The sequence below is a fragment of the Rhinolophus sinicus genome, linkage group LG11, assembly GCF_036562045.2.
Source record: "Rhinolophus sinicus isolate RSC01 linkage group LG11, ASM3656204v1, whole genome shotgun sequence".
Lineage (NCBI taxonomy): Eukaryota > Metazoa > Chordata > Mammalia > Chiroptera > Rhinolophidae > Rhinolophus > Rhinolophus sinicus.
The window spans coordinates 79,422,471-79,434,716 of record NC_133760.1 but is presented as its reverse complement, the minus strand read 5'-3'; positions in this window follow the sequence as shown (position 1 = coordinate 79,434,716).

Below are 12,246 nucleotides of genomic sequence, written 5' to 3'. Positions count from 1 at the left end.
TTTGCTGGGTCATATGGTAATTCTATTCTTAATTTTTTGAGGAACCTCCACACTGCCTTCCATAGCGGCTGCACCAGTCTGCATTCCCACCAACAGTGGATGAGGGTTCCTTTTTCTCCACAGCCTCTCCAACTCTTGTTACTATTTGTCTTGTTGATGATAGCCATTCTAACTGGGGTGAGGTGATATCTCATTGTGGTTTTTATTTGCATTTCTCTGATGATTAGTGATGTTGAGCATTTTCACATATGTCTATTGGCCATGTGTATGTCCTCTTTGGAGAAATGTCTCTCCAGGTCCTCTGCCCATTTTTCAATTGGGTTGTTATTTTGTTGTTGAGTTGCGTGAGTTCCTTGTATATTTTGGATATTAGCCCTTTATCGGAGGCATTGTTTGCAAAAATCTTCTCCCATTCTTTGTTTTGTCAATGGTTTCTTTTGCTGTGCAGAAGCTTTTAAGTTTCATATAGTCCCATTCAGTTATTTTAGCTTTTACTTCCCTTGCCTTTGGAGTCAAATTCATAAAATGCTCTTTGAAACCAAGGTCCCTAACTTTAGTACTTAGTTTTCTTCTATGCAGTTTATTGTTTCAGATCTGATGTTTATGTCTGTGATCCATTTTGAGTTAATTTTGGTACATGGTGACAGATAGCAGTCTAGTTTCATTCTTTTTCATGTGGCTTTCCCATTCTCCCAGCACCATTTATTGAAGAGGCTTTCTTTTCTCCATTGTATGTTTTTGGCTTCTTTGTCAAAAATCATCTGTCCATATTTCTGTGAGTTTATTTCTGGGTTCTCAATTCTATTCCATTGGTCTGTGCGTCTGTTTTGGAACATAGTTAAAATGGCCTTATTACCCAAAGCAATATACAGATTTAATGCAATCCTTATCAAAATCCCAATGCCATTTTTAAAAGAAATAGAACAAAAAAATCATCAGATTTGTATGGAACCACGAAAGACCCCAAAAAGCCAAAGTGATCCTAAGAAAAAAGAACAATGCTGGAGGTATGACACTCCCTGACTTCAGCTTGTATTACAGAGCAAAAATAATTAAAATAATATGGTATTGGCAGATACTTAATCTTTAAAAGTCATTTTGCAGCTTCTCTATCATTTTGTGATTAAAAATATTAGAGAAGAAAAGAGGACTCATCTTTCTTTTTTGAGAGCTAACAAGGTTTGGAACAAGACTTCCCGGACTAATCGAGCTGTTTGTTAGTGTGCTGGCTAAGCGATTCTCTAAGGATTCTAGTATTTTAAATGACTGAATCAGCATATTGTTTTTAGGCATGTTCATGGTTAGTCTGTACCTCTCAAATTTCTGCAGCAGAATTAAAATAACATCAGTAGGATTCCTTTGGTTAGTGGGTGATTGTAGATGTGGTGCTGTTGTCAGTCTTTGTTACTTGGAGCTTTGGTCAATTCTTAGACAATTCCAGGCTTTTTCCCTTTGTGTCTTTAACCAATAAAGAATTGCTTCAGCAGCCAAGAGCTCTAGCTGTGCTAGCCAGTGTGACAGGGAAGGGAATTTAGTGTTCTCTGAATCCCTCGTCTGCTTGCCTAGTTATTTATTTGTGTATATATTGATGAGGCAGAAAAGGGTTAATAAAAGTGAGCCTGAAGGGGCACTGCCCAGGCCTGCATCCTCTCCCCAAGAACCACCCAGGCTCATCCCCTAAAAATAAATCTAAGGTGTCTAAACCCTCATAAAAAAGGAGATAAGACCCAACTGGTATTAACTTGTCCTTCACACATGTGCAAACTGCCGAAACCTGCCCGTTAGTTGAACTCTAGCCTAATTATAATGCAATTAGATTGGAATGAACATTAAGGCTTGCCCCCCACCATGGGTTTTTCTGTATTCATTCTGGGTAAGAGCATGCGCAGAAAGAAACTAGTTATATAACCAACATATGTCAATCAAATGACCTCAGTCTATATGTCACATCTCTTGCTGTAAGGAAATTTACCTACCCTGTCCTATATAAGAAAAAGCTATACCTAAAGTTAGGGGCAACCTCTATGCTGGCATCTTGAATAAATTTACTTCCTTGCTCTCCTCATTTCAGGCTGAGTCTGTGAATTCTTTTCACCTTTTGCGAAAAGGGTTAATTCCAATGGCACAACATATATCAGGCCATAAAACCCCCAATATTATAAAAACAAAAGCTGGCTATCTCTCTTTTGTGAGGTCTTCTAGGTTTTGGAAGTTTCCTGATTGTACCATGCTCTTTAGTCTTTAGGCCTTTGCGTATTCTGTTTCTTCTTTCTGATATAATTATCCTTTTTCCTTGATTGACTAACTCTAATCATCATTTAATTCTCAGCTTAAGCATTTAAAAAATTCTAGGATAGATTCTTTAACTTTACAATTCCAAGTTAAATGCCCATATTGTATGATCCCATTATTGAACACATCTTCTGGTATTGTTATTGCCTGTTTTTCTCTCTCAACTAGTCTCGCCCGTGTTGGAGCAGAAACTGTATTAGTCTTAGTTTTGTCATTCACCCAATACTTCTGCATGATGCCTGGCACATAGTAAGATTTCAAAAAGTATTTGTTGAATAAATGAGTGGGGAAAAAAGTGAAAAAAAAAAAGTGAAAAAAAATAAACTTCTCTCATATATTACTCTGAAAGTGATACAGTTTTCTTGATCAGCTATGAAAATTTTTTTCATTATAATTCTCAGTCCCCTCAATGAGCTCTAACAAGTGGGGATCCTCTGGTCAAGGATTACTTATAATTAGAGTGTAGTTAATTGAGAACTTACATATTCATCCTAATTTTTCAGAAGAAGAGAGTCAATTGACTCAATTATTTTCTAGTTGAAAGTTGGTGACTTTTTCAACATTATTTTGTCTAGAAATGAGCAATATTAAATGGTGAGGTCAGAGAGAAGCAGCTGTACATTTTGCCATTTCCTTTGGATGTGTCAATAAATAGGAAAAATAAACTCAGATAAACAGGCTAAACTTGATACCATTTTCTAAGATATTGTCATCTAAAATGCACTTTACAATTTAAGATGTTTTGGGTCACATAGTCTTGCAATGCTAGTAGCCAAATTGCTTTAGAAAAATAGCCAAAGTAAACTATGGTGGTCTAATCTGTATGGAAGTCATTGGTCTAGTGTCCCAAGTTTTTTTGAATAGCAGATTTTAAATAAAATAATGTTCAGTGTCTCTACTATGTCATCTAGTTAAAATTGTTACTTGGGATGGACTATGTGACTATGCTGCCAAATCTCTTTTGAAGCTATTATTAAAAACAGAAATGTGTGTTAGTTTATAATTTTTAAATTTAATTCAATCTTGTTAGAAAAGTATAATTTCAGGAAAATCCTCTGTTAATGGTTAATGCAGAGTCTTGCAAGATAGGTGAGTCTGTGTAGACAGGTGCTTTAAAAAGATAAGACATAAGTAAGGCCCTGCATCTTATTATCTAAGGTTAGAGTAGTCTAGAAAACATGTTCTGTGTTTCACACTTCTCCATGCTTCATCCATTTCTCCCACTGCAGTGCCTTGTTCCTCAGTCACCCAGAGCAAAATGCCTTCACCCTTCATCCCGTCAAGGCCTTTTTCAGATATCTTTCCCAAATAACATAAGCCATGGTTGTTGTTAAATTTCTCTAAACTACAAAATATTTATTTTATTTACCATTATTTTAGTAATTAACTGTGAATTAAATTCAATGCATGGTAATTCAATAAGTAGTCATAAAAACCAAAAGATATATAAAACTTTACACTCCCAAACTGTTCACAATATTTTTGTGTCATCATTCTATTGACCTCTATTACTACTTTTCATTACTACTGTATTTACCATTCTAGTAAAACTCATAGTTGCCTCCTCAGCATACATTCCAGCCTGTGCTGTTTGTATGGCATTTATGGGACATAAATTATATTAACTCCATCTTCATCTCAGTTGGTTGACCCTTATTGATATTTGCTAGTCAGTATAATCTTATTGATTGGTTCAAGGATGGACAGTAATTGAAGCCTAAGAAGATCAGTACATGATTTTGTCATAACCACAGCGGTTGTTTTAGTTTAGTCAAGTCATGTCCTCATAGGACTTTGTTTGATAGATGAGTACATAGAAGACTTCTCTCTTGTGGTGTGCAGGTATGAACCTGGAGCCAATGCAGCCATTTTACCCCATGAGGAAAGGCCACGTGAGAGGCCAACCCAGATCCCTGATCAAAACTGAAATCTGTTTATCCTTATATTTATCCTTATACTCTCCATTGATATTAATCAATACATTATCTTGATTTTTAAGCCATGTTGAGTTTTCTGATTTTTGTAAAAGAAAACAGCTAATTGATACAATTCCCAATAGACAACAAGTAGAATGGAGTCTGTGTCTCATACTCCTTTATGTCCCCAGCACCTTGGAAATGTCTGCTTACAGGAGTTATTTATAACTATGTATTGATTTGAGTTGTTGAGAATATTGGTGATGAACTCCTGGCCTCCAGCTCCTAATCTCATCACAGCTGACATCACTTAGGAAGTCATCAATTTCCAGAGTCCAATTAAAAAAATATATTCCAACTGAAAAGTTTGTCACATTGCCCAGGATGTGTGGATGACCATGGAAGAGCTGAGTGAATCTACACGCAAACAAATTCCAGGAATGTTCATTTCATGTTATTCATCATAGGATTGACCAAAAAAAATAAAATTGTCAATTCAAGCTTAATATATAAATTTCTTGTTATTAAATTATAAGATATATTTAACAAAACATTGCAAGAAGGGTGGCCTTTAAGAAGGAACTAGTCTTCTACTTCTAGTGAACATTTCTGGTTCACCCCATGGATTTTGACATGCTTCCTCTTCCCTGAAATCCTTTTAAGGTGTTCTAGGTACTTCACTTTGAAAGTAGCAGGCTAGGACTAGTTTATCTTCTTGAGAGATGATGTAAAAAGAGTAAAACAATATACATAACTTATATTTTAAAGACTAATTTTTAGAAACACTGACATAACATTTTCATTGTAAGCATAGTATATCTCTATTGAAAATAGAAAAAAAGAAAAAAGGAACCCTAATGCGACTAGCATTATTTGTGCATTTTCTACTGAATATGCTTTTATTGCTTTCTTGTCATCAGAGACAAGATACACAAGTTTAGGTTATATATTTTGTGTAATCATTCATATAAATAAACTGTGGTACTGGTAAATTCTTTAGGTCTTCTGACTATAGATTTTAAGTATGATAGCCTTAGGAGTAAAATCTGAAAATGAGATCTGTTTAGATGTACAAAGATCTTGTATACCTTGAGCAACTTTGTGGGACTGTGGAGGTTGAAAAAAATTCATGACTAGAACGTAAAATGCAGAGCAACTCCTCATATAGGTTGCTGCAAAATTAGACGGCAGAGGAGTCTTTAAATTCTCAATTTTATTTTTAAACAAATTTATTTTTAAACAAAATACCATATTCTATTCCCTTTTGCAAATTAAAATTAAAATAGGCACATAAAATTATTTTTATTAACTATGTTTTGTTACAGGAATAATTCTGTATTTGGAAAACTATCCTTACGGGGCTGATGTATTCTTCCATTTTAGACTGTATGATATTTCAAGGCTGCTCACTTTTTTTATCCCTAAGAATTCAAAATCTTTATTCCGAGTGGAATTATAATACTTCATTTGAATATGATGTGTGTTCCGTGTGAGGATCTGAACTTTAATAAAGCACACACTTGCCCTCACACACACATGCCTGCACACACATGTGCCTGCACACACATGTGTCCATACACACACACACACACACACACCCACACACAGTAATACAGATTTACTAATGTTAGCATAAATGAAGGGTAACCTGAAGGACTAAATTTTTTTTTTTTAATTAAATTTATTGGGGTGACAATTGTTAGTAAACTTACATAGATTTCAGGTGTACAATTCTGTATTACATCATCTATAAATCCCATTGTGTGTTCACCTCCCAGAGTCAGTTCTCCTTCCATCACCATATATTTGATCCCCCTTACCCTCATCTCCCACCCCCCACCCCCCACCCCCCTTACCCTCTGGCAACCACCAAACCATTGTCTGTTTCTATGAGTTTCTGTTTCTCATTTGTTTGTCTTGTTCTTTTGTTGTTTTTGGTTTATATACCACATATCAGTGAAATCACATGGTTCTCTGCTTTTTCTGTCTGACTTATTTCGCTCAGCATTACACTCTCAAGATCCATCCATGTTGTCACAAATGTTCCTATATCATCTTTTCTTACTGCCGAATAGTATTCCATTGTGTATATATACCACAACTTCTTTATCCATTCATCTATCGAAGGACATTTTGGTTGTTTCCATGTCTTGGCCACCGTAAACAAAGCTGCAATGAACATTGGAGCACACGTGTCTTTATCTCTAAATGTTTTCAGATTTTTTGGGTAGATACCCAGGAGAGGGATTGCTGGGTCATATGGCAATTCTATTCGTAATTTTTTTTTAGGAACCTCCACACTGCCTTCCATAACGGCTACACCAGTCTGCATTCCCACCAACAATGTATGAGGGTTCCTTTTTCTCCACAGCCTCTCCAACATTTGTTACTATTTGTCTTGTTGATGATAGCCATTCTGACTGGGGTGAGGTGATATCTCATTGTGGTTTTGATTTGCATTTCTCTGATGATTAGTGATGTTGAGCATTTTTTCATATGTCTATTTGCCATTTGTATGTCCTCTTTGGAGAAATGTCTCTTCAAGTCCTCTGCCCATTTTTCAATTGGGTTGTTTGTTTTGTTGTTGTTGAGTTGCATGAGTTCCTTGTATATTCTGGATACTAGGCCCTTAGCGGAGGCACTGTTTGCAAAAATCTTCTCCCATTCAGTTGGTGGCCTCTTTATTTTGTCAATGGTTTCTTTTGCTGTGCAGAAGCTTTTAAGTTTCATATAGTCCCATTCATTTATTTTAGCTTTTACTTCCATTGCCTTTGGAGTCAAGTTCATAAAATGCTCTTTGAACCCAAGGTCCATAAGTTTAGTACCTATGTTTTCTTCTATGCAGTTTATTGTGTCAGGTCTTATGCTTAAGTCTTTGATCCATTTTGAATTAACTTTGGTACATGGTGACAAATAGCAGTCCAGTTTCATTCTTTTGCACGTGGCTATCCAATTCTCCCAGCACCATTTATTGAAGAGGCTGTCTTTGCTCCATTGTATGTTTTAGCTTCTTTGTCAAAAATTATCTGTCCATATTTATGTGGTTTTATTTCTGGGTTCTCAATTCTATTCCATTGGTCTATGTGTCTGTTTTTCTGCCAATACCATGCTGTTTTGATTATTGTGGCCCTGTAGTACAAGCCAAAGTCAGGAAGTGTGATACCTCCATTATTGTTCTTTTTTCTTAAGATTGCTTTGGCTATTCGGGGTCTTTTGTGGTTCCAAACAAATCTGATGATTTTTTTGGTTCTATTTCTTTAAAATATGCCATTGGGATTTTGATGGGGATTGCATTGAATCTGTATATTGCTTTGGGTAATATGGCCATTTTAACTATGTTGATTCTTCCAATCCATGAGCACGGAATGTCTTTCCATTTCTTTGTGTCTTCTTCAATTTCTTTCAAAAATGTCTTATAGTTTTCAGCATATAGGTCTTTCACATCCTTGGTTAAGTTTATTCCTAGGTATTTTATTCTTTTTGCTGCAATTGCAAAAGGAATTGTTGTTTGTATTTCTTTTTCGGAGATTTCATTGTTAGTATATAGGAAGGCAATGGAATTTTGTGTGTTGATTTTGTAGCCGGCAACTTTACTGTATTCGTTGATTGTTTCTAATAGCTTTTTGGTGGAGTCTTTAGGGTTTTCTATATATAGCATCATGTCATCTGCAAAGAGTGATAATTTAACTTCTTCATTCCCAATTTGGATGCCTTTTATTTCTTTCTCTTGCCTGATTGCTCTGGCAAGGACTTCCAACACTATGTTGAAAAGCAGAGGTGATAGGGGACATCCCTGTCGTGTTCCTGAACGTAGAGCAAAGGGCTTCAGTTTTTCTCCATTAATTATGAGATTAGCAGAGGGCTTGTCATATATGGCCTTTATTATGTTAAGGTATTTTCCTTCTATACCCATTTTATTAAGTGTTTTAATCATAAATGGATGTTGTATCTTGTCAAATGCTTTTTCTGCATCAATTGATATAATCATATGATTTTTGTCCTTTATTTTGTTTATGTGATGTATCACATTGATGGATTCTTGGATGTTGAACCATCCTTGTGCCCGAGGATGAACCTCACTTGGTCGTGATGAATAATCTTTTAATGCATTGTTGTATTCGATTTGCTAGAATTTTATTTAGGATTTTTGCATCTGTATTCATCAGAGATATTGGTCTGTAGTTTTCTTTTTGTGCTGTCCTTACCAGGTTTTGGTATCAGGGTAATGTTGGCCTCATAAAATGAGTTAGGGAGTACTGTCTCTTCTTCAATTTTTGGAAGAGTTTGTGCAGGATTGGTATTAGATCCTCTTTGAAGGTTTGGTAGAATTCACTAGTGAAGCCATCTGGTCCCGGACTTTTGCTTTTGGGAAGGTTTTGGATGACTGATTCAATTTAGTTACTGGTGATCGGTCTGTTTAGATTTTCCAGTTCTTCATGGTTCAGCCTTGGAAGGCTATATGTTTCTAAGAACTTGTCCATTTCTTCTAGGTTGTTGAATTTGGTGGCATATAGTCCTTCATAGTATTCTTGGATGATCCTTTGTATTTCTGTGGTGTCCGTGATAACTTCCCTTTTACGTTTCTGATTTTGTTAATCAGTGTCTTCTCTCTTTTATCTTAGTAAGTCTAGCCAAGGGTTTGTCAATTTTGTTAATCTTTTCAAAGAACCAGCTCTTTGTCACATTAATTTTTTCTATTGTCTTTTGTTCTCTATTTCATTTAGTTCTGCTCTAATTTTTGTTATTTCCTTTCTTCTGCTGACCTTGGGTTTTACTTGTTCTTCTTTTCTAGTTCTTTAAGGTGTAACATGAGGTTATTTATTTGGGAGTTTTCTTGTTTCTTGAGATAGGCCTGTAATGAGATAAATTTCCCTCTTAAAACTGCTTTCGCTGCATCCCAAAAATTTTGGTAGGATGTATTTTCATTGTCATTTGTTTCTATGTATCTTTTGATCTCTCCTCTAATTTCTTCTTTGACCCAGTCCTTCTTTAAAAGTATGTTGTTTAATCTCCATGTATTTGTGTTTTTCCGCTTTCTTTTTACAGTTGATATCCAATTTCAAAGCCTTGTGATCAGAGAATATGCATGGTATGATTTCAATCTTCTTAAATTTGTTGAGACTGATTTTATGTCCCAATATATGGTCTATCCTTGAGAATGTTCCATGTACACTAGAAAAGAATGTATAGTCTGATGTTTTAGGATGAAGTGCTCTATAAATGTCAATTATGTCCATTTCATCTAATGTGTCATTTAGGGCTACTATTTCGTTATTTATTTTCTGTTTGGATGACCTAGCCATAGCTGTCAATGATGTATTTAAGTCCCCTAGTATAATTGTGTTTTGGTCAATTTCTCCCTTTAGTTCTGTTAGTAGTTGCTTGGTGTATTTCGGTGCTCCCTGATTGGGGGCATAAATATTGATGACTGTTATGTCTTCTTGTTGTACAGTCCCTTCACCATTATGAAATGTCCATCTTTGTCTCTTGTTATCTTTTTCACCTTGAAGTCTGTTTCATCTGATATCATTATGGCTACACCTGATTTTCTCTGGGTACCATTTGCTTGGAGTGTCAATTTCCACCCTTTCACTTTGAGTCTATGCTTGTCCTTGTAGCTGAGATGTGTCTCTTGGAGACAGCATATGGTTGGGTTTAGTTTTTGATCCAATCTGCTACTCTGTGCCTTTTTATTGGTGAGTTCAGTCCATTTACATTTAGGGTGATTATTGATATGTGAGGATTTCCTGTCATTCTATCTTTAGTTTTCTGGTAAGGCTGTGTCTCCATTGTTTCTTTGCCTTTTGTTGTTGTCTATTATTTCTGTGTGGTGGTATTCTATGATGTTTCCCTCTGTTTCTTCTTTTATTTCAGTATATATTTCAGTTCTGGATTTTTTTGAGTGGTTACCCTTAAGTTTATGTAAAAGAAAGTTTGATATTTAGAGTATTCCATTATCTTCAGCACGCTTACTTTCTCCATTCCCATATTCGTTGTCAGGCCTTTACTCTCCCCCTTTTTGAGTTTTGGTTGCCACAAATTGTCCCTGTTGATGGTGGTCGAATAGCCTCCTTTAGTATTTCTTGTAGTGCAGGTCGTGTATTAGAAAATTCCCTCAGCTTCTGTATGTCTGGAAAGGTCTTTATTCCTCCTTCATATCTAAAGGATATCTTTGCTGGATATATTATTCTTGGCTCATGATTTCTCTCTTTCAATAGTTTGAATATTTGGTTCCACTCCCTCCTGGCTTGTAGAGTTTCTGCTGAAAAATCTGATGATAATCTAATGGGCTTTCCTTTGTAAGTTACCGTCTTCTTTTCCCTGGCTGCCTTGAGGATTCTTTCTTTGTCGTTGATTTTAGACAGCTTCAATACAATGTGCCTTGGAGAAGGCCTGTTGGGATTGAGGTAACTAGGTGTTCTATTTGCTTCTTGGATTCGAGGGTCCAGTTCTGTCCACAAATTTGGGAAGTTCTCATCGACAATTTGTTTGAATATATTCTCTGTTTCCTTCTCTCTTTCTTCTCCTTCTGGTATGCCCATTATTCTTATATTGCTCTTTCTGATGGAGTCTGAAAGTTCTTGTAGAGTTCTTTCATTTCGTTTAAGTCTCAAGTCTCTTTCTTCTTCTATCTGTGTCATTTCCAGGTTTCTATCTTCGATGTCACTGATTCTTTCCTCCATCTGGTCAACTCTACTACCTAAGCTGGTTATTTCATTCTTAATTTCTTCTATTGAGGTCTTAATCTCCAGAAATTCTATTTGGTTCTTTTTTAAAATTTCAATCTCTTTTGTAAAATGGTCATGCTGTTCTTTAATTGAGTTTCTGAGTTCATTTAACTGCCTATCTGTGTTTTCTTGTATCTCGTTGAGTTTTTTCAGAACTGCAATCTTGAATTCTCTGTCATTTAAGTCACATATTTCTGTATCTTTAAGTGTCTTCTCTGGAGATTTTTCACTTTCTTTCTGAGCTATGTTGTTGCCTTGGTTATTCATGGCGATTACTGGTTTACTATTTCTCTTCCTAGACATCTACAGGAGTGACTTCTGCAACAATTTGATAGGAAGAGGTCTTTCTTTTGTTTTCCAGTACTTGTTGGTAGGATGTTTTACTTTTTCTCCGACTGCAGGCTTTTTTTTCCCTCTCTCACAAGGTAGTGCTATGTTTTCTCTGCACTACTCTAGCTTCTCTCACAGTGGGGGGATTCCCTGGGAGACGGGCTTGTCCTCTGTTAATAGTTCGTCTAAGTCACAGGGCGCAGTGTCCCGGTGGGTATGCGGAGAGCTTTTGATGTTCCAAAGCTCTTCTAGCTCCTGATTCAGAGCCCGTATGTTTCAGCAGTTCTGTTTACTCCTGCAGGGATCCGCCCAGGTAGGTGGGGCCAGGGGCGGGGTGAGCTGTGAGACGTGGCCCAGAGCAATGGCGGCGACCACCACAGCCGGTCCTGCTTCCACAGGTCTCTCCCCTTTGCTGGAACTAGTTGGGCTGTGAATTTGTGTCTGTGGGCCACAGTTCTCAAATATAGCAAATTTTCTGTTGTTTTGATCTGACACTGCTACTGTTCGCTTCTAGCACCGGGCAGGTGGGGGCGGGGCGAGCTCTGGGAGGGGAGGGAGGGGGCGGCTAGTCTCAGTACCTAAGGCTCCGTTCTCTGCTCGGCAGTGCGGGCTTAAACCACCGTTTTCAGCCTTTTTCCCTCAGTCTTTTCTCCGAGGTCTCTGCCGTGAGCGTTGGGTTTAGCCGTGTTATCTGCTGTCCCCTCAGCCCTGTGGAGCCCAGGCGGAGCCCTAGCAGTCGGATCTCCTGCAGCTGCGGTAGTTCCGGGAAGCAGCGAGCTCGGCGCACTGAGCTGGGTCTGCGTCCTGCGCCCGCGTGGCTCAGTCTCCACGCACTTCTCCGTTTCCTCCTACCCCCGCTCGCGCGAATTTCCCACCTGTAGGTGATTTCAGTTGGTAGTGGGCCTCTTCGTCTTGCCTGTCTGCTGTGCAGGGAGTCCTTTGTGGAGTTTCTGTTGTTCGATTCTTTGTAAATTCCAGGG